The 27037-nt window shown below is 51.9% G+C and overlaps 1 protein-coding gene across 6 annotated transcripts in view; it reads left to right on the top strand.

Annotated features, from left to right (window-relative positions):
* Positions 1-2942: 2942 nt before the first annotated feature.
* Positions 2943-27037, top strand: part of ARHGAP8 (Rho GTPase activating protein 8) — a 93414-nt gene continuing 69319 nt past the window's right edge. For 4 of the 6 annotated variants that reach the window (XR_013533816.1, XR_013533951.1, XM_035300253.3 and 1 more), the window contains exon 1: positions 2943-2986. The gene's annotated coding sequence lies outside the window, so the exon portion shown is untranslated. Of the gene's footprint in view, positions 2987-4055; positions 4506-7702; positions 7797-27037 lie in introns of those variants that run through there. The other 2 variants (XM_035300816.3, XM_035301329.3) reach the window with 2 other exon arrangements.

Genomic DNA, 27037 nt, shown 5'->3' on the forward strand with positions numbered 1-27037 from the left:
CCACAAGTTCAGTTACAACGGCGGCGGGTCGGGGTGAAGCCGAAGAGCAGTGCAGATGGCAGGATGGGTGAGAGGTATTCACATTATCATAAGAACAGTTGGCCGGAGCGGTGGCTCACGCCTGTAATCCCAGCACTTTGGGAGGCCGAGGCGGGTGGATCACGAGGTCAAGAGATCGAGACCATCCTGGTCAACATGGTGAAACCCCGTCTCCACTAAAAAAAAATAAAAATTAGCTGGGCACGGTGGCCCGTGCCTGTAATCCACCTACTCGGGAGGCTGAGGCAGGAGAATTGCCTGAACCCAGGAGGCGGAGGTTGCGGTGAGCCGAGATCGCGCCATTGCACTCTAGCCTGGGTAACAAGAGTGAAACTCCGTCTCAAAACAAAACAAAACAAAACAAAAAAAACAAATGCCATAGCAACATCAGGAAGTTACCCTATATGGTCAAAAAGGGGTGGACTCCTCTGTTCCAGGAATCGCCCACCCATTTCCCGGAAAACTCATAGATAATCCACCCCTTGTGCCTGCCTCAGACTTACCTGTAGCTGGGATTCTCCTGCCTCAGCCTTCCCAGTAGCTGGGATTACAGGCTTTTACCTCTTAGTAGAGACAGGGTTTCATCATGTTGGCCAGGCTGGTCTCAAACACCTGACCTCAGGTGATCCACCTGCCTCGGTCTCCCAAAGTGCTGGGACTACAGGCCTATGCCCTGCACGACCTGATGTGTTTTTTTTTTTAATTTAATATTTTGTTGTTGTTAATCAATGAGAGCTTGTAACGTTGCTCAGGTTGGCCTTGAACTCATGGCCTCGCCTCCTCAAGCGCCGGGACATCTGGCCGGAGCCACTGCGGCCCCCGCCCGATCTGATGGTTTTTTAAGCCCTTTTTACTTGGTTCTCATTGTCTCTTTGCCGCCCACCATGTAAGATGTCCATTTGCTTTTCCTTCATCTACTGCCATGATTATGAGACCTCCCCAGCCATGTGGAGCTGTGAGTTCATTAAACCTCTTTCCTTTATAAATTACCCAGTCCTGGGTATGTCTGTTTTTTATGTATGTATGTATGTATGTATTGATTGATTGATTGATTGAGACGGAGTTTCACTCTTGTTACCCAGGCTGGAGTGCAATGGCGCGATCTCGGCTCACCGCAACCTCCGCCTCCTGGGTTCAGGCAATTCTCCTGCCTCAGCCTCCCGAGTACCTGGGATCACAGGCACGCGCCACCATGCCCAGCTAATTTTTATTTTTAGTAGAGACGGGGTTTCACCATGTTGACCAGGATGGTCTTGATCTCTTGACCTCGTGATCCACCCGCCTCGGCCTCCCAAAGTGCTGGGATTACAGGCTTGAGCCACCGCGCCCGGCCTCTTTTTTTTTTTTTTTTTTTTTTGAGACAGAGTCTTGCTCTGTCACCAAGCTCAAGTGCAGTGGTGGGGTCTCAGCTCACTGCAACCTCTGCTGCCCGGGTTTAAGCAATTCCTCTGCTTCAGCCTCCTCAGTAGCTGGGACTACAGGTACATGCCACCATGCCAGGCTAATTTTTTTGTATTTTAGTAGAGACAGGATGATCTTGATCTCCTGACCTTGTGATCCACCCGCCTCGGCCTCCCAAAGTGCTGGGATTACAGGCTTGAACCACCACGCCCAGCCTCTCTGCCAGCTTCTTGATTTTGGACAGAATGTGTGTTATTAAAAAGTCAAAAAATAGACACTGGTGAGGCTGCAGAGAAAGCGGAATACTTACACACTGTTGGTGGGACTGTAAATCAGTTCAGCCACTGTGAAAAGCAGTTTGGAGATTTCTCAAACAATTTAAAATAGAACTACCATTCAACCCAGCAATCACAGTAGTGGGTATATACACCCAAAAGAAAAGCATTCTGCCAGGCTTGGTGGTGCACGCCTGTAATACCAGCATTTTGTGGGGCCGAGGTGGGAGGATCACTTGAGGTCAGGGGTTTGAGACCAGCCTGACCAACTTGGAGAAACCCCATCTCTACTAAATATACAAAATTAGCCAGCAGTGATGGCACATGCCTGTAATCCCAGCTCCCCGGGAGGCTGAGGCGGGAGGATCACTTGAACTGGGAGATGGATGTTGCAGTGAGCCGAGGTGCCATTACACTTCCACCTGGGCAACAAGAGAGGAACACCGTCTCAAAAAAAAAATAAATAAAATAAAAATAAAAAATAAAAGCCAGGCGTGGTGGCTCACGCCTGCCTGTAATCCTAGCTCTTTGGGAGGCTGAGGTGGGTGGATCACCTGAGATCAGGAGTTCAAGACCAGCCTGGCCATCATGGTGAAACCCCATCTTTAAAATAATAAAATAAAATAATGCCGGGCGCGGTGGCTCACGCCTGTAATCCCAACACTTTGGGAGGCCGAGGCAAGTGGATCGCGAGGTCAACAGATCGAGACCATCCTGGTCAACATGGTGAAACCCTGTGTCTACTAAAAATACAAAAAATTAGCTGGGCACGGTGGCGCGTGCCTGTAATCCCAGCTACTCAGGAGGCTGAGGCAGGAGAATTGCCTGAACCCAGGAGGCGGAGGTTGCGGTGAGCCGAGATCGCACCATTGCCCTCCAGCCTGGGCAACAAGAGCGAAACTCCGTTTCAAAATAAATAAACAAATAAATAAATAAAATAAATATAAAAAATAAAAAATGGGGACATGGACCAACAAGAAAATGCCCGCCCCATAGAAGGGTGCCTTGTGGGAGGGGGACGCAGCCCAGGCGGGAATCGGGGCTCCCAGCCGTGCGAGGGGCTCCTGAGCGCGCGTGCCCCGCCGGAGGCCGCCCTGTTACCCCCCCCCACACACCCAGGTGGACCCAGGGTCAGCTCTAGCATCTGGGATTGCGTTCCCACCAGGTAGCCCGGGCGGCGGGGCGGGGCCTGCCCGGGAGCCACGTCCGGGGAGGGGCCAGGCAAGCAGAGGACCCGGCACGCAGGTGGGGCCGGCGGCGTCCGTGGCCGGGTAAGGCGGGCGCCCGCGGGAGGGAGCTGTGACCCGGGTGGGGGCGCCACGGGAGCTCCCGGGGCGTGCGCGGGGACGAGGGGCCCTTGGCGGAGTTGGGGACGCCCAGGCGGGCGCGACGCCACGTGCAGCCCTGGGGAGGGCTCTGGCCGGCGCGCAGCCTCCAGGTCCCCGGCGGATTCCAGACTCCCTCTCCGCCTCGTTTCTTCCCCGCCTCTGGATTTCCCTCCCCGCTCCCCGCCCCGTCCGGTCCCCTCTCACCCAGCGCGCCTCCCCCGCGCCCTCGCCTCTCTCTGCCTGGGTTTTGCTCTGGTCTGGTCATTATTTGTTAGTATTTATGCTGCAATTGAAATTACTCAGGGTAATAGATTAGATAATTAATAGCAGGGTTAGAATGGATGGAATAAAAAGGAGTCGAGTTTAATTAGGCCTTTTTGAGCAGCTGCGGTAATGGAGGCTGAAATTTGGGTTTGTGAAATGGTCTTTGGTGTAGACTTTTCCAGTCTAATTAGGTCTAGTAGAGGCGAAGCCAGATTCCCGGCCTGGGTGGGGGTAGAGCGGTGAATTGTGGCTGAGTACAAACCTGGTATATTGGAGACGCCTGTAATGGGGGATTTCGTTTAATGGGGAGGCGCGCTGGGTGAGAGGGGATCGGACGGGGCGGGGAGCGGGGAGGGAAATCCTATGACATGAAGCTCTGTTGCTACTGAGAGGCCTGACGGAGGTGGTCACACCCAGGGCTGTGCGCTTTCCATAGTGGGGGCTAGTTTTTTGGGGGGGCGAAGCTGACTGTGTCAGCTCAAATGTTCCCTTGGGGTCTCAGGCTGGGCCGGGTCAGTGCCTGGGACACCCCCCCCCCACCCCCCACCCCCCACCCCCCCCCACCCCCGCAAGCTCCCTCACACCAAACCTAAGAGGTAGGTGGAGTCATTCTGGTTTCACAAATGAGAAAACAGAGGCCGGGGCAGGTGCTCTGCTGATTCAGACTCAGGGCCTGGGGGGCCGGGCTGTTCGACACACGGAGTGGAAACCCCAGGAGTTAAAAGTACAAACTTTAAACCGAGCCACTAGCAGCATCGGAGGTCGCCAGCGAGACGGGGAGGCCCTGCCTTTCCCTGTCCCTTAATCCTGGGGGGGCTTCCTGAGAATCCTTGAGGGCTCTGCCACACCCTAGCCTGGAAATTTCTCCGCTGCCTTGGGAGGAGAGTGTGAAGGCCTCAGAAGGAACCACACAGTCCGCCCGGGGGCAGGAAGGTGGGATAATTTGTCGGGGTGGGGACAGCGCCTTGGCCCCCGACTTAGGGGTTTTGTGGAAGAGGCCGTGTGGATTCCAGAGAGCTCTGTGCCGTCCCTCGCTGGCCTGTGAAATGCGGTGTTGACATTTATCCAGCTGAGAACTCAACACTTAATGCCTGCGTGGGTTCAGAAGTCCACGTCCTTTGATTGGCCTCTCCGTTGGCAGCTGTAGTGTGGGGTCCTGCTTTGATTCGCAGACTAACCATTCCGCAAACCAACACAGGTGAGGGCGGTAGGGCAAACAGGGATATGGGATGTGGGCCCGAGCCCAGCTAATTCTGTGGACAGTCCTCAGGGTCTCAGAATCTGCTTCTGTGTGATGGAGAGAAGGACTTGTGGGAGCTTAGGGAGGGCTTCCTGGAGGAGGTGGCCATTGAGCTGAAAGGTGGATGGGAGGTGGACGGGGAAGGGTCTGGAACCCACTGGCTAGGGGTACTTTGCTTGTGAGTTACAGGAGGAAACGTCCATGGAGTACCTGACGCAGGTGGTGGCAGTTTACTTGGATAACTTCTTTGGGTCATTGAAACTTTTTTTTTTTTTTTTTTTTGAGACGAGTCTCGCTCTTGTTGTCCAGGCTGGAGTGCAATGGCGCGATCTCGGCTCACCGCAACCTCCGCCTCCTGGGTTCAGGCAATTCTCCTGCCTCAGCCTCCCGAGTAGCTGGGATTACAGGCGCTCGCCACCATGCCCAGCTAATTTTTGTATTTTTAGTAGAGACGGGGTTTCACCACGTTGACCAGGATGGTCTCGATCTCTTGACCTCGTGATCCACCCGCCTTGGCCTCCCAAAGTGCTGGGATTACAGGCATGAGCCACCGCGCCCGGCTGAAACTTTTTTTTTTTAAAACAGTTTCAGCTCTTGTCACCCAGGCTGGAGTGCAAGGGCACGATCTCGGCTCACTGCAACCTCTGCCTCCCAGGTTCAAGCGATTCTTGTGTCTCAGCCTCCCTAGTAGCTGGGATTACAGGCTCCTGCCACCACATTCAGCTAATTTTTGTATTCGTAGAGATGGGGTTTCACAATGTTGGCCAGGCTGGTCTTGAACTCCTGACCTCCGGTGATCCACCCACCTCGGCCTCCCAAAGTGCTGGGATTACAGACGTGAGCCACCAAGCCCAGCGGAGTCATTGACACTTACATGACTTAAACATGCCTGGCACATCCTGCCATCTGCCTAATAAGCCAGTTCCAGGCTGAAGCCACTCATGGGCACACCGTAGGTGATGGGCTTAAATAAAGGCGGCTTCAGTTAAAGAGAGGAGAGCAGGGAACTCAGGTCCTGTAGGCAGGCTCTTTCACCTCATTTAAAAAATCCCATCCCAGGCCGGGCGTGGTGGCTCCTGTCTGTAATCCCAGCACTTTGGGAGGCCGAGGTGGGCAGATCACCTGAGGTCAGGAGTTTGAGACCAGTCTGGCCAACATGAAGAAACCCCATCTCTTAAAAAATAAGTAAAAAGAAAAAAACCCATCCCATTCCCTGATTTTACCTTCATTTCACTGATAGGGAAACTGAGGCACAGGCCACATGAGAGTGAGCAAGAGAGGGTGAAGGAGTCAGAAGACCTGGTTTTTGGGCAGGTCACTCTCCCTCTGGGGCACTCGGTCTCCTCATTTGCAAAAGGGGTCATTGGGGGTTCTTCCCCATGGCGATGGTGGTCACCACACGGCCTTGAAGCCCTCCCTGCACGTTTAGCTGCCTGACTTCTCTCACTTCGTGAGGCAGGGACTCATATTACTGCCCCTCTCACAGAAGAGGAAGCAGACAACGAGGGTTAAGGTCTCATGGCTAGTGATTGGAGAGCGGGGCTTCGAAGCCAGCTGTGCTACAGCTGCATTGTCCCCCGAGTCCCCACCCTCCCACACCCACTGTGCTGAGCCACCTCCCAGGGCACCGAGGTGTGCCTCCCACGTGGGAGCTGGCGGTTGGTATAAATTGGAGCCATTTGAAGCCTGCCAGTGACTACCCTTCAAATCTATGTGAAATTAGCATGGGGATAGAAAATAGATGTCTTCTGACCTGCGAGGTGGCTCCCGCCTGTGATTCCAGCACTTTGGAAGGCAGAGGCGGGCAGATCATGAGGTCAGGAGTTCCAGACCAGCCTGGTGAAGATGGTGAAACCCCTTCGCTACCTAAAGATACAAAAAATTAGCCGGGCGTGGTGGTGAGCACCTGTAATCCCAGCTACTTGGGAGGCTGAGGCATAGGACTTGCTTGAACCGGTGAGGTGGAGGTTACAGTGAGCCGAGACTGTGCTATTGCCCTGCAGCCTGGGGGACAGTGCGAGAATCCATCTCATGTAAAAAAAAGAAAAAGGAAATAGATATTTTCCATTTCTTTCCAGATTATTTAACTTTTCCCCCTTGGTCCTTTGATTAAAACTGATGCTCAAGGAAGATGCACGGCGTGTATCCAGATGCTCCCCAAGGGCTCCCTGAGGTGCATTTGAGGGAGCCCCTCTGGGCCCGGCTCCGTGGGTGAGGATATCTCAGCTGCAGGGGAGTGCGCTGCTCCAGAGTCCTGCCCCAGCTGCCTTCACAGGGAGTGTCCCTGGAGCGTTGTGTCCAGATTTCTGTGTCCCTGGAAGGCAGAGAGGAACTGGCTAAGTGACTCTTTCTCCATGTCAGGTCTTTGGGCCTCTATTTTCTCACCTCTCAAATGGGTGTCTTGAGGCTGGGGAAGTAGAGGGTGGGGACAACCTCAGGGCTTGGGAGAGGCAGCCACTGCAGTGCTTATCCGGGATGGGGGATGGAGGCCGGGGATGGAGGCCGAGGCAGGTGGATCACCTGAGGTCAGGAGTTCGAGACCAGCCTGACCAACATGGAGAAACACCGTGTCTACTAAAAATACAAAATTAGCCGGGCATGGTGGCGCATGCCTGTAATCCCAGCTACTCTCAGGAGGCTGAAGCAGAAGAATCACTTGAACCCAGGAGGCGGAGGTTGCAGTGAGCCGAGATCGCGCCATTGCACTCCAGCCTGGGCAACAAGAGCAAAGCTCCGTCTCAAAAACAAAAAAGAAAAATCCAGAAACCGGGATGGGGCCTGACTTCCTCTCCCTTGACCTGGAGTAAGCTGCTGGCCACTTCGCCTGGGTTTCCTGTCTGTGGAAGAGGGGCAATGTCATTATTTACTCATGGGGCCACTGGGAGAATGAAATGAGTTGGTGCTTGCGAAGTGCAGGTTCCCATTCACTGGTATCGGTTCTGTCTCCTGACCTCGGGGGAGGTGAGAGAAGAATGCACTTTGTTTAGAGCCTGTGCTTTCCACGCCGAAGGCCAAGGCCAAGAAGTTCTTTCCTCCGTGCCCTGGACGGAGCAGTGGCTTTCCGGTGGGGAGGGGGGAGAGTGGAGCGGCGACTGTCCAGAAGGAACTGGTCGAGCAGGTCTGGATTCCAGAGACTCCTGGGTCGCTCCCCCTCCCTTCCGCCACCTGGCTGTAAAATGAAAACAAGCGAAGGAAACTGGGAAGGGGCAGGGGTTTGTCTCTGCTGCGGATCTGCTGTCTACCGGAAAGGTTGGCCCCCTGTGGCACTCGGGTGGGGCTTCCTGGAGGTGCCCCTGAGGCCCCTGTAGCTGGGGCTCCCACCTGACTCCGGAGCAGGTCCCAGGCTGTTATAATTCCTTGCGTTTTATATTAGGGTTTATTTTTTCGTTTAAGTTCTTTTTATCTGTGGAGAGCTATAGACACTCAAAGGATGTTCAGTGAGCCTCCATCTCCCGTCTGTCATGGCCGCCCAGCAGCCCAGGTTGGCTTCGGTCGTCCTCTCCACCCTCACCCCTACCCCAGCCTCCTCCCCGACTCCCCTCCACCCTCTCACCCTAATCTCCCCTCCCTATTCCCCATAGTATTTTAGAGCCGCTCCTCAACCTCATACTTCCTAAATACTGCAAGGTGAATCCCTTTTTTAAAAAAAAAATTACCTCGGCTGGGCATAGTGACTCACCCCTGTAATCCCAGCACTTTGGGAGGCCGAGGCGGGTGGATCATCTAAGGTTGGGAGTTCGAGACCAGCCTGACTAACATAGAGAAACCCGTCTCTACTAAAAATACAAATTAGCCAGGCGTGGTGACGCAAAGGCGCCTTGAGTCCCAGCTACTCGGGAGGTTGAAGCAGGAGAATCGCTTGAACCCAGGTGGTGGAGGTTGTGGTGAGCCAAGATCATGCCATTGTACTCCATCCAGCCTGGGCAACAAGAGTGAACCTCTGTCTCAAAAAACTCTTCCAAGGCCGGGCGCGGTGGCTCAAGCCTGTAATCCCAGCACTTTGGGAGGCCAAGGCAGGTGGATCACGAGGTCAAGAGATCGAGACCATCCTGGTCAACATGGTGAAACCCCGTCTCTACTAAAAATACAAAAATTAGCTGGGCAGGGTGGTGCGTGCCTGTAATCCCAGCTACTCAGGAGGCTGAGGCAGGAGAATTGCCTGAACCCAGGAGGCGGAGGTTGTGGTGAGCCGAGATCCAGCCATTGCACTCCAGCCTGGGTAACAAGAGCGAAACTCCGTCTCAAAAAAAAAAAAAAAAAAACCACTTAGCAACAATGTTTTTATTTTTTCCTGTTTTCGGGACAGGGTCTTCCTCTGTTGCTCAGGCTGGGCAATTATAGCTCACTGCAGCCTCAAATTCCTGGGCTTACGGGATCCTCCCACCTCAGCATCCTTAGTAGCTCAAACTACAGGTGCACACCAGCCTGCCTGGTTAATGTTTTTTTTTGGAATGGAGTCTCCCTCTATCGCCCAGGCTGGAGCGCAGTGGTGCAATCTCGGCTCAGTGCAGCCTTTGCCTCCCAGGTTCAAGCTATCCTCCTGCCTCAGCCTCCTGAGAAACTGGGATTATAGGTGCCCGCCACTACGCCTGGCTAATTTTTTTTTCTCATATTTTTAGTAGAGATGGGGGTTCACCATGTTGGCCAAGCTGGTTTCGAACTCCTGAGCTCAACTGATCTGCCCACCTTGGCCTCCCAAAGTGCAGGGATTACAGACATGAGCCATACTGCCCCCAGCCTGTGCTGCTTTTTCATGGGTGCCAGTGGCCTCCACCTCAGGTACAGAGGGAGTGGGAACAGGTGGGAGGTACAAGGCCCCCTGAACTTCTCCGGGTACCTGTGGCAGTTTCCTGTCTGGGAGGGCAGGTCTCTTTGGGCTGGCTAAAGCATCTTTCTGTCAAGAGGCATCTGAAGGCCAAGGCTGGGTATATGGGGGCTCCATGAATCCCACTTTAATTTCCCAGAAGGTAGTTTTTTTTTTGGGGGGGGAGGAAGGCAGGAAGGAAGGGAATAAGGACGGTAGGGAGGAAGGGAGGAAGGAAGGGAGGAAGCGGGGAGGGAGGGAAGGAAGGGAAGGAAGGAAATCAAGCAGTGAAAGAGACATTGCCGACCTGGATCTAGGGGTTTACAAGTTGATTTCTTTTTTTTTGAGAGAAGGAAAGAAAAAAAAATAATAAGTAAAGGAGAGGAAGAAAGAGGAAGAGAAAGAGGGAGAGTAAATGGAAATATTGCTTTATTTTGAAAAAAATTGGGTATTAATAATGGCCAATCAATGTTTCATTTAAACTAATGGGTAGGTGTGATATGGTATTGACAAGAATGTATATTTTGTGTATTTGAAGTGGAGAGCTCTATAAATATTTATTAAGTTTACTTGTTCTGGATCTGAGTTCGAGTCCTTGATATCCTTATTAATTTTCTGTCTCATTGAATCTAAGTCTCGTATCTGGGTGTTAGGATCGTTAGCTCTTGTTGTTGCATTGATCCTTTTACCACTATATCTTTGTTGCTTTAAAATCTATTTTATCCGCTACGAGAATTGCAACTCCTGCTTTTTATTTATTTATTATTTATTTTTGCTCTCCATTTGGTTGGTACATCTTTCTCCATCCCTTTGTTTTGAGTCTTTGTGTATCCTTGCATGTGAAACAGGTCTGGATGTAACATGCCGTTGGGTTTTGGCTGTGTCTTTTGATTGGGAATTCAGTCAATTTAAATTTAGGGTTACTGCCATTTGATGTTGACTGGCTGTTTTATCCACTTGTTGGTGTAAATTCTTCTTTATGTTGGTGCTCTTTACTTTTTGGTGTATTTTTAGAAAGGCTAATACTGGTTGTTTGTTTCTGTGTGTAATGCTTCTTTCAGAAGCTCTTGTAAAGCAGGCCTGGTGGTAATAAAATCTCTGAGTTCTTGCTTGTTTTATAAAAGATTTTATTTTTCCTTCAGTTGTGAAGCTTAGTTTGGCTGGATATGAAATTCTGGGCTGAAGGTTCTGTTCTTTGAGGATGTTGAATATTGGCCCCCACTCTCTTCTGGCTTGTAGAGTTTCTGCTGAGAGATCTGCTGTAAGTCGGATAGGCTTGCCTTTGTGGGTAACCTGACCTTTCTCTCTGGCTGCTCTTAGTATTTTCTCCTTCGTTTCAACCCTGGTGAATCTAACGATTATGTTCCTTGGGGTTGCTCTTTTTGAGGAATATCTTTGTGGTCTCTGTATTACCTGGGGTTGAATGTTGACCTGCTTTGCTAGTTTAGGAAAATTTTCCTGAATAATATCCTGAAGGGTATTTTCCAGCTTGGATTCATTCTCTCCATCACATTCAGGTACACCTACCAAACGTAAATTTGGTCTTTTCACATAGTCCCACATTTCTTGGAGACTTTGCTCATTCCTTTTTATCCTTTTTTCTCTAATCTTTTCTTCACGTTTTATTTCATTAAGTTGGACTTTGACCTCTGATATCCCTTCTTCTGCTTGAACAATTCGAGTGTTTAAACCTGTGCATACTTCTCGGAGTTCCTGTATTGTATTCTTCAGTTCCATTATTTCACTTATATTCCTCTCTAAGTTGTCCATTCTCAATAGGATTTCATCAAAGCTTTTTTCAAAGTTCCTAGTTTCTTTACGTTGGGCTACAACATGTTCTTTTAACTCACAGAAGTTTCTTATTATCCATTCCCTGAAGCGTGATTCTGTCATTGGGATGCGCTCGTTCTCCCTCATCCTTGTTCCATTGTTGATGTGGAACTGTGATCATCTTTAGAGGGAGAGGCGTTCTGATTTTGAGTATTCTCAGCCTTTTTGCGCTGGTTTCTTCCCATCATTGTAAATTTATCCTCCTGTCGTCTTTGAAATCACCAACTTTCAGATTAGGTCTCTTGAGTGGACGTCCAAGTTGTTAGTTCCCAGGGCCAGAACGGCGGCGTTAAGACTGATGGTGCTTTTCTGCCCAGGATTCTCCTGTCTGGCTTCCTTCTTGTGTCCGTAATGGGCGACTCTGCCTTCCCGGGGCTCCAAACCTCGGTCAGAAGGGGAACCGGTCCCGTTTACTCTGCGCCAAAAGCTGCCGCGCGGAGGTGCCGGCGGAACTGCTGCGCCGACCACGAGAGTCACGCTGGCGACTCCTGTGTTTCCACCACTGGGGGGATCTTCTGCTCCGTGAGCGACCAGACTTTGAAAGTGTGGCGTCCTCTAGTTCTCCGCGCCTTCCCCGAGAGCTGCAATCCCGGGTTGTTAGCGATTGGCCATCTTGGATCCTTGGTCCCAGAAGGTAGATTTTAATTGAGACAGTCACTGAAGTGAACTTTAGCCAATGATGATGAAAATTGGCTAAAACCGTCTGTCGATCACTTCGTGCAGGACTGTGCATTCGGAGGGGGGTGGGGTGAGGGAACGTGGCGTGTGCAGAGGCCCTGCGGTGGCAGTGGGGGGCGAGTTTGAAGGGCAGCGGGGAGGCCTGTGTCCCAGGGCCGAGGGAGAGGAAGGCCTCGACATACAGAGGGTTCTCATGGAAGGTTGACTGGGCACTTGGGATATTCAAGGCGGAGCTGGGGGAGAGGTCGGGCCTGAGATCCAGGTTTGGGAGTGGAGGACACGGATTTACCACCCTCCCTTTTTTTTTTTTGAGATGTAGTTTTGCTCTTGTTGCCCAGGCTGGAGTGCTGTGGTGTGATCTCGGCTCGCTGCAACCTCTGCCTCCTGGGTTCAAGCAATTCTCCTGCCTCAGCCTCCCGAGTAGGTGGGATCATGGGCGTCACCACGCCTGGCTAATCTTGTATTTTTAGTAGAGTTGGGGTATCTCCATGCTGATTAGGCTAGTCTCAAACTCCCGACCTCAGGTGATCCACCCACCTCAGCCTCCCAAAGTCCTGGGATTACAGGCATGAGCCACTGCACCTGGCCGGATTTACCATTTTTTAGGGAGAAGAGAGAGCCCAGGGTCACCCCAACATGCCCAAATGTGGATCGTAGGCCTTATGACAGAGGCCCAGCTGCGTCCACTTCAGGGACAGCCTGGGATGCATTGCAGAGAAGGGAGTGAACGAGGTGGATGGTGGGAGAGACCTTGGAGTGTGGGTGGAACCAGGCCAAGCTGGGCCTTGGATCCTGGACTCTGCCTTATACCCTCTGCTTGTTCTCTTATTCAACAGACCTCCCAAGTGCTTGCTCATGTCTCCAACCCCAGGCTGGCTGAGTGTGGGACTCAGACATGAGTCATATATCCCTGTTGTCAGGGCACACACAGTACTGGGTCAGGAAGAGCATACAGATACATGGTGCAGACTGATGAGGGCTATGATGGACCTAAGGGCTGCCAGAGCCCACAGGAAGCCCCTCCTCCAATCTGGGGTAGGCAGGGCACCTGGAGCATCAGGACAGTTTTGGCTGTAATTAACAGAAAACAGAACTCTGAACTGGCCCAAAGTCAATAGGGATGCATTGGCCCATGTAGCTGAAAAGGTCTGGGGATAGGATGGAGATCAGGTATGGCTCAATCAGGGGTTGGCTATTCCCTGGCTTCTCTGTGGGCTCCTGGGTCTTCAGAGGGGCGGCAAGTTGGCCGCAGCCCTCCAGGTCTCATCTGCCTACACAGCTTCCTGGAGAGACTCCCGCAGTGGTTCTCTCTTGAGAAATAGGATCTTTTGTCTCAGAAGCACCTGGGGAACTTCCCGGAGCCACAGGGACCCAAAGGAACCCCTGCACAAGCCTGAAAGAGTGTGGTTTGGATCTGCTGCCCTCCAGAGCTCTGTCCTTCATCCGCACCCAATTTCCTCTGCCCTGGCACACAGGCCTCCCGGCTGCCCCTCAGCATAGCCCCCACTGCCACCTCAGGGCCTTTGCACACGCCAGGTTCCCCCACCTCCCCGCTCCGGCCCACATAGCCCTGCACGAAGTAAGTGATCCACAGACGGCTTCCATTATCATGACTGGCTAAATTCCTGTGGTCGGGGGATGGCCTTGTGCTGATTACCTCTTGCGTTCCTGAATTAAGCTTTGAAAAGGGAGATACAGGCCGGGCGCGGTGGCTCAAGCGTACAATCCCAGCACTTTGGGAGGCCGAGGCAGGTGGATCACGAGGTTAAGAGATTGAGACCATCTTGGTCAACAAAGTGAAACCCCGTCTCTACTAAAAATACAAAAATTAGCATGGTGGTGCGTGCCTGTAATCCCAGCTACTCGGGAGGCTGAGGCAGGAGAATTGCTTGAACCCAGGAGGCGGAGGATGCAGTGAGCTGAGATCGTGCCATTGCACTCCAGTCTGGGTAATAACAGCGAAACTTCGTCTCAAAAAAAAAAAAGGAGATACGATTACTCTTAGCCTAATTGGGTGGGCCCAGGGAGGTAGGACAGACTCACCTCTTGCAGCTGGAGGGTGTGCAGATGGAGCTGTGCACCTGGATGCTCACCTAGGTACCCTTGCGCAGGCAGCAGAGATGCTTGGTGTTCCCTACAGGCCGTTGGGGGAGCCCTGAGTCTTGACCCACAGGAGAGGGGGTGGCCTCAGCAGCTCTTTAGAGACCTCCTTGCCCTTTTCACGGTGCTGAAGGTCTTCTGGGGTTTGTGGGCAGGCCTCTGACAAGGTCCTGATGCAGGTCATAGGCAGCCTGTTTGGACTTCACTGCTGCCACCTTTGGGGGTCTCATTTGTCTGCTGCTTGGACACATGGCCTTGCACATGCTGTCTTGCCAGTGCTGGGGACCCGGTGGTGGCTCTGATGAAGACTGGGCAGTGAGGTTCTGTATTAAATTCATGCGTAGCTGAGACAAAGGAGTGGAAGTTTTGGTTGGGCAGAGTGGCCCACACCTGTGATCCCAGCATTTTGGGAGGCTGAGGCAGGTGGATCACGAGGTTAAGAGTTGAAGACTCACCTGACCAATATGGTGAAACCCCGTCTCTGCTTACACAGGTATGGTGGCGCATGCCTGTAGTCCCAGCTGCTCAGGAGGCTGAGGCAGCAGAATTGCTTGAACCTGGGAGTTGGAGGTGGCACTGAGCCAAGACAGTGCCCCAGCACTCCAGCCTGTGGGACAAGAATAAGACTCCATCATATTAAAAAAAAAAAAAAAAAAAGTGAAAGTTACCTTTTTTTTTTTTTCAAGACGAAGTTTCACTCTGTCACCCAGGCTGGAGGGCAGCGGCACAATCTCAGCTCACTGCAACCTCCGCCTCCTGGGTTTAAGCGATTCTCCCCCCTCAGCCTCCAGAGTGGCTGGGATTACAGGTGCCTGCCACTACATCCGGCTAATTTTTGTATATTTAGTAGAGGTGGGGTTTTGCCATGTTGGCCAGGCTGGTCTCAAACTCCTGACCTCAAGTAATCTGCCTGCCTCAGCGTCCCAAAGTGTTGGAATTACAGGCGTGAGCCACCACACCCAGCTGGAAGTTACTTTTTATGGGATGCCACTGGGATCCCGGCTCAGTAGTGACCCCCATTCAGCCGTGAGCAAGAGCTCCTCCCCCCATCATTCCCGGACTTCCCTGGGCATCGCTGGTCAGCGTCTGTCTCAGGTATGACTGTGTGCAACTTCTTTGTCTCTGGGTCTTGGAAGCTTAGACCTGGAAGGCGCCTTCTCCCAGGAGCCCTTTATCCGAACACCCAGTTCTGAAACGAGAGCCTGCATTGTGCAGATACCACCGCGAGCTCTTCCTCTATGCCTTGCACATTGGACGTGCCACTCAGATTCAATTTGGTGCTAATTTGCCCGAGCTAAGTAGGTGTTAATTTGTAGCTACAGCATTAAGGTAATTGCTGTGAGGGTTTGTTTATGTAACGTGCAAATATATTTTTACAGCAACAAACCGTTTTGCTATGAATTATGAGCAGAACAGTTGGGTGATTTGAAATCTCTGCATCGCATCCACCCTGCAGGCACACCTGTTCCGGTCCACGTGTCTACTGAAGGGCTGCAGCCGGCCCAGCCCCACAGATGCTGATGGTTTCTCTGTGCCCTTGTCCCCCACCCTGGTGGAGGCTCTGAGGGAAAGGGCCTGACAGGGAGGGTGGAAAGGGAGTTGAGGCGTGTATGGACTCACATGTAGGGCGAGGCAGGCTTGGGGGGATGGAGCTTCTGCTCTGAAGCCTACTGCCCAGGAGAAAGGTCCCACTTGTAATGTGTGGCTTATTTTCCCTTCATTTTGATGATTCTGAGGGACGTGCACGTGTTAGGCCCTGAACTAGGCACCGCAGATAACTGTTTGAGCAAGTCCGGGCTGGGCTCGGTCCTCATGAAACTTTAATCTGCTAAGGGAAGCCCATGGTAACATTAGCAAAAGGATGACAGAAATAAGAGTGGTCAGCCTTCCATATCCGTGGCCTCTGTATTCACGGTCTCCATACCCATGGCCTCTGTAACTGTGGGCTCTGCATCCGTGGCCTCTATATCTGTGGGCTCTGCATCCATGGATTCTCTAACTGTGTCCTCATCTGTGGATTCAGCCAACCATGAATTTGATGTATTGGGAAAAGAAAATAAGTGGAACTTATATAGACTTTTCTCGTTTTTTTTTTTTTAATTGAGACGGAGTTTCGCTCTTGTTACCCAGGCTGGAGTGCAATGGCGCGATCTCAGCTCACCGCAACCTCCGCCTCCTGGGTTCAGGCAATTCTCCTGCCTCAGCCTCCCGAGTAGCTGGGATTACAGGCACGCGCCACCATGCCCAGCTAAGTTTTTTGTATTTTTAGTAGAGACGGGGTTTCACCATGTTGACCAGGATGGTCTCGATCTCTTGACCTCGTGATCCACCCGCCTCGGCCTCCCAAAGTGCTGGGATTACAGGCGTGAGCCACCGCGCCCGGCGACTTTTCTCATTGTTATTCTTCCCTAAACAACACAGTGTCACAACTATTTATAGGCATTTACATTGTGTTAAGTATTGCAGGCAATCTAGAGGTGATTTAAAGCATACAGGAGGGTGTGCATAGGTTATATGCAAATACGACACCATATTCCAGCGGGGACTTGAGCACCTGCGGATTTTGGTATCTGCCAGGAGTCCTGAAACGAATGCCCCATGGACACCAAGGGACATCTGTAAACTCGCACCCGGTTGAGCGCTATAAGTGATGCATACAGGGAGTTAAGAGCATGTGGACAGGGGCCTGACATGCCCTGTTTGGAAGGAGAGAATATATGAGTCCATGTTGGTGCTGCTGATAAAGACACACCCAGGACTGGGTGATTTATAAACGAAAGAGGTTTAATTGACTTACAGTTCCAGCTGGCCGGGGAGGCCTTACAATCATGGTGGAAGTGAAGGAAGGGCAGAGGGACATCTTATGTGGCGGCTGGGAAAAAGAATGAGAACCAAGTGAAAGGGGATTCCCCTTATAAAGCCATCAGCGCTCTTGATACTGATTCACTACCTTAAGAAGAGTATGGGGAGCTTGCCCCATGATTCAATTATCTCCCACCAACTCCCTCCCACAACGCGTGGGATTTATGGGAGCTACAATTCAAGATGAGATTTGGGTGGGGACACAGCCAAGCCATATCAGAGAATTGTTTTAACAGAGGTCAGAAGGGCAGACAGGAGCTGACTACAGGTGGGGGCTGTGGTGTCATGAATCTTAGCTGAGTGCTGTGGTTCACGCCAGTAAGGCTGAGGTGGGAGGATCGCTTGAGGCCAAGAGTTTGAGACCAGTTTGGGCAATATAGTGAGACCCAGTCTCTATGAAATACATAAAAAAGCCAGGCACAGACTGGGTGGGGTGGTTCAAGCCTGTCATCCCAGCACTTTGGGAGGCTGAGGCGGGTGGATCACGAGGTCAAGAGATCGAGACCATCCTGGTCAACATGGTGAAACCTCGTCTCTACTAAAAATACAAAAAATTAGCTGGGCATGGTGGCGCGTGCCTGTAATCCCAGCTACTCGGGAGGCTGAGGCAGGAGAATTGCCTGAACCCAGGAGGCGGAGGTTGCGGTGAGCCGAGATCGGGCCATTGCACTCCAGCCTGGGCAACAAGAGCGAAACTCCGTCTCAAAAAAAAAAAGCCAGGCGCAGTGGTGTGCCCATGTAGTGTCAACTACTCGGGAGGCTGAGGCAGCAGGATTGCTTGAGGCCAGGAGTTCAAGGCTGTAGTGAGCTATGATCGTACCACTCACGGCAACTGGCACAGCAGCATGAGACCCCATCTCTAAAAGCAAAAGGCCTTCACTGGGTCTTTGTCGCTGGTTCCTGGCAGAGCCCCTCAAACCTTTGGAAGAGCATCTTTTCTGTTTTTTTTAAAGACAGGGTTTCACCGTGTTGGTCAGGCTGGTGTTGAACTCCCGACCTCAGGTGATCTGCCCGCCTTGGCCTCCAAAGTGCTTGGATTACAGGCCTGAGCCACCACGCCTGTAGAAGAGCATCTTTTCTTACTCATTACGAACTTTTTTTTTTTTTTTTTTTTTTTGAGACGGAGTCTTGCTCTGTCACCCAGGCTGGAATGCAGTCATGGTCTCAGCTCACGGCAGCCTCCACCTCCCGGGTTCAAGTGATTCTTGTATCTCAGCCTTCTGAGTAGCTGGGATTCCAGGCACCCACCACCAAGCCCAGCTTTTTTTTTTTTTTTTTTTTTTTTGAGGCAGAGTCTCACTCTGTTGCCCAGGCTGGAGTGCAGTGGCACAATCTCAGCTCACTGCAACCTCCACCTCCTGGGTTTAAGCAATTCTCTGCCTTAGCTTGCCGAGTAGCTGGGCTTACAGGTACCCACCACCATGTCCGGTTAATTTTTTGTATTTTATTTTATTTTAATTAATTATTTGTTTATTTCGAGATGGAGTTTCACTCTTGTTGCCCAGAGTACAATGGTTCGATCTCAGCTCACTGCAACCTCCACCTCCCGGCTTCAAGCAGTTTTCCTACCTCAGCCTCCCAAGTAGCTGGGATTGTAGGCGTGCGCCACCATGCCCAGATAATTTCTTTCTTTTTTTTTTTTTTAGTAGATACAGGGTTTCTCTATGTTGGTCAGGCTGGTCTTGAACTCCAGACCGCAGGTAATCTGCCCATCTTGGCCTCCCAAAGTGCTGGGATTATAAGCATGAGCCACCATGTCCAGCCTATTTTTGTATTTTTATTAGAGATGGGATTTCCTCATGTTGGCCAGGCTGGTCTTAAACTCCTGACCTCATGATCCACCCGCCTCGGCCTCCCAAAGTTCTGGGATTGCAGGTATGAGCCACCGCGCCCGGCGACCAGGCTGGTCTTAAACTCCTGACCTCATGATCCACCCGCCTCGGCCTCCCAAAGTTCTGGGATTGCAGGCATGAGCCACTGCGCCCGGCCGGAGCTCTCTTGGCCGTAGCTGAATTTACACTATAAGATGACTCAGGGCAGGGCCTAGATGGCTTCAGGATGGGGGCTGTTTCAGAGGACCCCGCCATGTGATTGAGGTTTGGAGCTGTCAGTCAGTCCCTGACAACCTTTGGGGAGGGGAGAGAGACTGGAGCTTGGATCACCAGTGGCCACTGATGTATCCAGTCATGCTACATAACCAAACTTGGGTAAAAATTGTGAAACAGCGAGGCTGAGAGCCTGTTTTCTTGCTGGTTGCTAAGGTGGGGAGAAAAACACCTTTCTTTCGTTCAGTGCCTGCTCATTCAACAGGCTAGGTGCCCAGAGCAAACTTAGAGCAAAAGATAACCTTCAGGCCAGGCATGGTGGCTCACAGCTGTAATCCCAGCACTTTAGGAGGCCGAGGTGGGCGGATCACCTGCGGTCAGGGGTTGGAGACCAGCCTGGCCAGCATGGTGAAACCCCATCACTAAAAATACGAAAATTAGCTGGGCTTGGTGGTGCGCGCCTGTAATCACAGCTACCAGGGAGGCTGAGGCAGGAGAATCAATTGAACTCGGGAGGTGGAGGTTGCAGTGAGCCACGATCACACCACTGCATTCCAGCCTGGGAGATAGACCAAGACTGTCCCGAAAAAAAAAAAAAGATACTTTTTAGAAAAGGGCAAAATCGTAACTGTCATATGGATGTAAAAGTGAACACATTAACGATTTTATTTAGCTCAGGAGAGAACCAGGCAGATGTTGCCAGTGACTGCAAAGGGAATCTGAAGGGCAGAGGCATTTATGGATGGGGCGTATCGAAATGGAAGTGCAGGCCGGGCGTGGTGGCTCAAGCCTGTAATCCCAGCACTTTGGGAGGCTGAGGCGGGTGGACCACGAGGTCAAGAGATCGAGACCATCCTGGTCAACATGGTGAAACCCCCGTCTCTACTAAAAATACAAAAAATTAGCTGGGCACGGTGGCGCGTGCCTGTAATCCCACCTACTCGGGAGGCTGAGGCAGGAGAATTGCCTGAACCCAGGAGGCGGAGGTTGCGGTGAGCCGAGATCGCGCCATTGCACTCCAGCCTGGGTAAGAATAGCGAAACTGAAACTCCCTCTCAAAACACAAAACAAACGAAAAAGAAATGGAAGTGCAAATGGAGGCAGATTTGGGGTGTTGTGGCAGGAAAAGGGGAGGAAGGGAGAGAAGGCAAGTGCGCTTCTGCCAGCCAGGACGGAGTCTGTGTGTTTATGGACCGGCATCATATTGCACAGCTCTAAGTACCTACAGCTTGCAGAGCTGTAAAATAACTCCCCAAGAGTCAGACTCGGAGAACCTGGAGGAGTGTTCTCTGGTCATCGTGATGCAGGCACATGCCACCGAGGCACACATCTGTCGCTGCAGTGACAGGCCCCTTCAGGGGCTGGTAGCAAATGCTGGAAAAATGGATTGGTGGCATGAGATCTAAAAAAATAGTTCAAGGCAACTGATGAGGAAGGGGGAGCTGTCCATGGCCAAGACAGGCCTGAGAGTGACAGCCCCGTCCTGGTGCCACACAGAGCAGCCCCTCAAAGGAAAGGCGGGAAAGCCGGGTGCGGTGACTCACGCCTGTGATCCCAGCACTTTGAGAGACTGAGGCTGGCGGATCACCTGAGGTTGGGAGTTTGAGACCGGCCTGACCAACATGGGAAAACCCCATCTCTACTAAAAGTACAAAACTAGCCAGGCGTGGTGGTGCGTCCCTGTAATCCCAGCTACTTGGGAGGCTGAAGAAGGAGAATCGCTTGAGCCCGAGAGGCGGAGGTTGCAGTGAGCCAAGATTGTGCCATTGCACTCCAGCCTGGGAGACAAGAGCGAGACTCCTGGCAGAGCGGGAAAGCGCCTGCTGTAGTGGGCCAGGGCAGTGGCGCGCGACGCTGTTTCTTCCTGTTTGCGTTCCTTCGTGTGTTCCACATTTCCTGCGTGTTCTGAGTCATTCAGTCTTTCGGCTGGAGCCAGGAGACCTCGGCTGCAGACACAAGTCCTCTACCAACTTGCTGTGTGCCTTTGGGCAAGCCCTCACCCTCTCTGGGTCTCTGTTTTCCTGCTTTACAGTGTCAGTTGATGGCACGAGATGCTCACTGTGGTGGTCCTGGCGCCACTGTCTGGGATTCGGGCAGTTCATGGGAAGGAGGAACCTGAGTGTAGGGAAAAGGCCTGAGTCAGTCACGGCTCTCCAGGCAGGGGTGTGTGTGTGTGTGTGTGTGTGTGTGTGTGTGTGTGTGTGTGTTTCACACAGCCCTGCTGGAGAGAGCTGAGAGAGCTGTCAGCTCTAGGGCTGCGGGAGGGGTGAGGGGCTCCCGGGGCTCACCCTGGCATACCCCCCTTCCCAGTGTTGCTGCACAAGGCCTGGATTATGTGGCGCTCACACTGAGAGAGCAAACTTCAAAACAGATCATCCAGTCTGTGCTTTTTGAGATAGGGGAGGGGGCAAAAGGCTTTGTCCTTGTTTGGATGAAACAGGCTGGAGGGAAAATCAAAGGCTTCTTGGCTTCAGAGGCGCTGGGATCTGGGCAGGCTCCTAGCCCTGTGGCTGTGTGTGGCCCTGGGGCCGAAGCTGGCCCGGGGCTTCCTGTGGGGTTTGCATGTGGCAGGGAGGTCTGCTCCCCAAGGACAGGAGACGCGCCGGGCTGTTTTGGCTGCTCCATCTGCTGTCAGTGTCTCCTGCAAGGCTTTGAAGCAATGCTGTAGCTGTGTGCCTGTGCCCTGGGAGGGGCGGGTACCTGAGGAGGTGCCCCTGCATTGCCAGGGAGGGGGATGTGTCCAGGCGGGACCTGGTGCCCTCAGAAGTTTGCTTCTCAGCTGTTTGCTTGGCTTGTTACAGGTTTGTCACAGAGGCTGTGTCACTAGGGAGGGCCAGGTTTCCAGGCTAGCCCACAAGGGGGGTGTGCGTGGGGGCCCTGGGAAGGGGTGGGACAAAGTTGGAGTGGGCTGGAGCCTGCGCTGCAGTGAGGTCCAAGCAGTGGGAATGGGGACAGGGCGGGTCTGTTCCCTGCTGGAACCTGCCCTCCTCCCATGATCAAACATCAGGAGCCCCCCCCATGCCTGCCATGAAGTTAGAGTGGCATGACAGGGTGGCAGGGAGTCCCCCTGGGCTAAGGGCAGGAGTAGCCCTTGTCACCTCTGTGCCGGGCAGCCAGGGCTTGCTGGGCGGCCGGGAGACAGGTGACTGGTATGCCCCAAGTTCTCACCTTGCCCGGCAGCCCTTTCTGACCAGCTGCCTGTGGTTTGGCCAGAGCTGTGGTGTAAACAATTGAGTTTCCTTTCTCACTTCACAGCAGGGAAGGGGCAGTCCCTGAAGGGCGTGAGCACAGGGTCACAGCCTAGGTCTTGCTCCTGTGCTTCTCCCCAGCCCCTAGGAAGCTGCCCCCTGGCCTGGGGTGGACTGGAAAGAGGCACCGGGGCTCCTCCCAGAGAAGGCAGGCTCGTGGGCTTCAGCTGGGACATGCCAGGCCGCCTGGCACCCCAGGCCCTACACCCTGCCAGGGATGCCAGCCTGATCCTGGGTCTGCACCAGGAGCCCTGCCAGCTGGCTCCACCACCTCCACCCATCCGCCTCATTCCCTCAGAAGCCGTGGTGTGGTCCCCCAGATCAGGTGATTGTGGAAAAACACAGAGGACCGAAGCCCAGGGAGGCTGCGGGGCTGGCAGCAGGTCCTGTCCCTGGTGTGAGAGGTTGTGTGTCCTGGGAGGGTGCTGTGGAATCGGTCACCTACACTGGAGTAGGAGGGAGGAAGGAGTGTCCACGAGGAATTGCAGGTGCGGAGGTGACAGGACTGGTGTGGGCACATGTGTGTCTGTGCATGTGTCTTTGTGCATATGTGTGTCTGTGTGTGCATGTGTGTCCGTGTGTGAATATGTAGATCGTATGCAGAGGATGCCCGGGACCTCCCCTGCCGGTCTTCCCAAGGGCTCTCTCTGGGGGTCTTTGCCGCCCTTTCTCCTTCCTCTCCCTGGCCAGCATGGTGAAACCTTGTCTCTACTAAAAATACAAAAATTAACTGGGCATGGAGGCACGTGCCTGTAATCCCAGCTAGGGAGGAGGCTGAGGCAGGAGAATCGTTTGAACCTGGGAGGCGGAGGTTGCAGTGAGCGGAGACCGTGCCATTGCACTCCAACCTGGGCAACAAAGTGAGACCCTGTCTCAAAAATAAATAAATAAAAATAAATTTAAAAATAATATCAGGCCAGGTGTGGTGGCTCATGCCTGTAATCCCAGCACTTTGGGAGGCCAAAGTGGGTGGACCACAAAGTCAGGAGTTCAAGACCAGCCTGGCCAACAAAGTGAGACCCCGTCTCTACTAAAAATACAAAAGTTAGCTGGGCATGGTGGTGTGCGCCTTTAATCCCAGCTACTCAGGAGGCTGAGGCAGGAGGATGGCTTGAACCCGGGACTCAGAGTTCAAGGTGCAGTGAGCTGAGATTGTACCACAGCACTCTAGCCTGGGCAACAGAGCAAGACTACCTCTCAGGGGTGAAAAAAAAAAGACATCAACATTTAAAGCGACCAGGCCAGTTGTCCTGTAGAATGTCTCTCCTAGATTTGTGACATTTCCTCCCCACCATGATGTCATTTCTTTCTCCAGCGTCTCAGTCTTTTGCCCAGGCTGGAGGGCAGTGGTGGGATCATGGCTCACTGCAGCCTCAACCTCCTGGGCTCAAGTGATCCTCCCACCTCAGCCTCCTGAGTACCTGAGACTGACTACAGGTGCACACCACCACACCTGGCTAATTTTTTTTTTTTTCGTCTTCTTGCAGAGACAGGGGTCTTGCTGCATTACCCAGGCTGGTCTCTAACTCCTGGGCTCAAGCAGTTCTCCTGCCTCAGCCTCCCAAAGCACTGGGATTATAGGCATGAGTCACTGCACCTGGCCTTGATGTCCTTTCTCCTGTTCTTGGACCTAGGGGTATTTCCTGTAAACTGAACATCAGCACTGAAGGCTTAATTAGATTCAGATGAAAGCTTTTGGGCAGAGTTCCTCAGAGCTGTGTGTCCTTCCTGTTGCAGGAAGGTGTAACATCAGGTTGCCTTACTGTCAGGACGCTAGGTATGCTCTTTGGCTGAGGTGATGGCTGCCAGAGTCCCTGTCGAACAGCTGTGTTTTTCTTTCTTTCTTTCTTTTTTCCGAGACAGTCTCTGTTGCTGGAGCACAGTGGCGCGATCTCGGCTCACTGCAGTCTACTTCTCCGGGTTCAAGTGATCCTCCCGCCTCAGCCTCCTGAGTGGCTGGGATTACAGGCATGCACCACCACGCCTGGCTAGTTTTTGTATTTTTAGTAGAGACGGGGGGGTTCACCATGTGGGCCAGGCTGGTCTCAAACTCCTGACCTCAGGTGATCTGCTCACCTTGGCCTCCCAAAGTGCTGGGGTTACAGGCTTGAGTCACCACGCCCGGCTTGTTTGGGACTTTCTATTCCGTTCCACTGACCTGTATGTCTCTCTATGCCAAGCCGACACTGTCCTGATTAGTGTAACTTTATAACAGGTCTTGAGATCAGACAGTCTTCCAACTTTCTTCTTTTTCAAAATTGTTTTTACCGTTATGGGCCCTTTTCTGTTTCAAATAAATTTTAGAATCAGTTTGTTAATTTCTGTGAAAAGGCCTGCTGGGATTTTGTTTGGGATCCTGTTTCAATCTATAGATTGATTGGAGAAGAATTTGACATTGTAACAATGTTGTGTCTTTTAATGCAGGAGTGGGATATATTTCCCTGTATACTTAGGTCCCTTTACTTTTTTTCAAGAATGCTTTGTAGTTTTCTGTGTAAAGGTTAGGCCCCTCTTTTGTTCTGTCCTTCAGTATTTTGTCATTACTGGTACTATTGTAATTGTCTGACGGGTTCTACGCTACACAGAAAAACCAATTCACTGAGACCGTGGGATTGCAGTAAAGAAACAGTTTGATGGATTTGAGGCCACACAGGAGAGGTGGAGTTATTACTCGGATCAGTCTCCTTGAAAATTCAGAGGCGAGGGTTTCTCGAGGACGTTTTGGCAGGCAGGGGCTAGGGAATCGGTGCTGTTGATTGGTTGAGGATGCAAGCACAGGACACTAGAAAATGTGGAATTCGCACGTAGCACCAGAGTTTTCTTTGAATTTCTTTTCTCTTTTCTTTTTTTCTTTTTTTTGAGACAGAATCTCCTCCTGTTTCCCATGTCTCCCGTGATTGTGCAGTGGTGCAATCATGTCTCATTGCAGCCCCGACCTCCTGGGTTCAAGGAATCCTCCCACTTCAGCCTCCCAGGTAGCTAGAAGTACAGATGTGCACTCCCATGCCCAGCTAATCTTTATTTTTCGTAGATACGACATCTCATATGTTGCCCAGGCTAGTCTCAAACCTCTGGGCTTAGGCAGTCCTCCTGCCTTGGCTTCTCAAAGTGCTGGGATTATAGCTGTGAGCCACCAAACCTGGCCAGGAAGCTTTTCTTAACAAATCTGACTTAGGTACTAGATAGTGAGCTATTCAGGTTATCAGTTTCTTCCTGAGTGACCTTTGGTAGCTTGTGTCTTTCAGGAAGTGTATCAGTTTTATCTAGATTGTTGAATGTCTTGACTTAAGGGCATTTTTAATATCCCTCATTATCCATTTATTTTTTTATTTTTATTTTAATTTTTTTAAAATTTTATTTTATTTATTTATTTTTTTGACATGGAGTTTCGCTCTTGTTACCCAGGCTGGAGTGCAATGGCGCGATCTCGGCTCACCGCAACCTCCGCCTCCTGGGTTCAGGCAGTTCTCCTCCCTCAGCCTCCTGAGTAGCTGGGATTACAGGCACACGCCACCATGCCCAGCTAATTTTTTGTATTTTTAGTAGAGACGGGGTTTCACCATGTTGACCAGGATGGTCTCGATCTCTTGACCTCGTGATCCACCTGCCTCAACCTCCCAAAGTGCTGGGATTACAGGCGTGAGCCACCGCGCCCAGCCAGGACAGATGTTTTATGACACCAGGATGATATGGGATTTGCAAAACTATGTGAAATGAAGAATTTTTCTTTCTTCTCTTTCTTTTTTCTTGAGACAGAGTTTCACTCCTGTTGCCCAGCCTGGGGTGCAATGGCATGATCTTGGCTCACTGCATCCTCCACCTCCCAGACCCAAGTGACTCTCCTGCCTCAATCTCCTGAGTAGCTGGCCCTAAAGGTGCATACCACCACACCCAGCTGATTTTTTTTGTTTTAGTAGAAATGGGGTTTTGCCATGTTGCCCAGGCTGGTCTTGAACTCCTGGCTTCAAGTGATCCGCCTGCCTTGGCCTCCCAAAGTGCTGGGATTGTAGGCATGACCCACCACACCCAGCAAAAGGTAGAATTTTTAACATGCTCTTTATACGGTAATGATGACGGTTGTGGACATTTACTGCTTACCAGTCACATGCCAGGTTCCATACTGGGCAATTGACTGTATTATCTCACTAAATCCTTACATCCTCTCTATGAGGAAGGTGCTGCTGTTGTCCATATTTTATAAGCTAAGGAGGGGAGACACCAGGGTGGAGACAGGTGCCAAAGGCTCTCCGGGTAGTCTGGCTGCAGGATGCACACACGTTCTGCTCCGGGGACTTAAATTTGTGCCTTTCTAACTCTTACGCCTTTCCTTCCACACCAGGCTGTTTTTCAGCTGTCACGGGGTTAAAGCTAAGGATGGACACTGTTGATAGACGTGGATTTTAGTCTTGGTGAGGGGAGGAACGTGTTAGCAGTCACTCCTGAGCCAGGAGAGAGTGAACTTCCTGAGGAGGCAGTGAGTGTCCTGTCACTGCAAGTGTGTGTGGCCCGAGCCTGACACTTTTGCAGTGATAGACGTTGTCATCTGAGTGCAATTTATCCAGCTAGCGACAACAGCACGCCTTTATCTTAATGCAGTATCGTTATAGTGGCAGAGACTGCATGACATTTGACTGTGTTCTTGTTTATGGATATTACTTTGGGGGATTTTTTAAATTTTTTGAGTTGGAGTTTCAGCCTTGTTGTCCAGGCTGGAGTACAATGGTGCAGTCTTGGCTCACTGCAACCTCTGCCTCCTGGGTTCAAGCCTCCCTCAGCCTCCCGATTAGCTGGGCCCACAGGTGCTTGCCACTACGCCCGGCTAATTTTTTGTATTTTTAGTAGAGACGGGGTTTGCCCTGTTGGCCAGGCTGCTCTCGAACTCCTGACCTCAGGTGATCCACAAAAAAAAAAGAGAAGGCACTC

The sequence above is a fragment of the Callithrix jacchus genome, chromosome 1 (genome assembly GCF_049354715.1).
Source record: "Callithrix jacchus isolate 240 chromosome 1, calJac240_pri, whole genome shotgun sequence".
In the NCBI taxonomy this organism is placed as follows: Eukaryota; Metazoa; Chordata; class Mammalia; order Primates; family Cebidae; genus Callithrix; species Callithrix jacchus.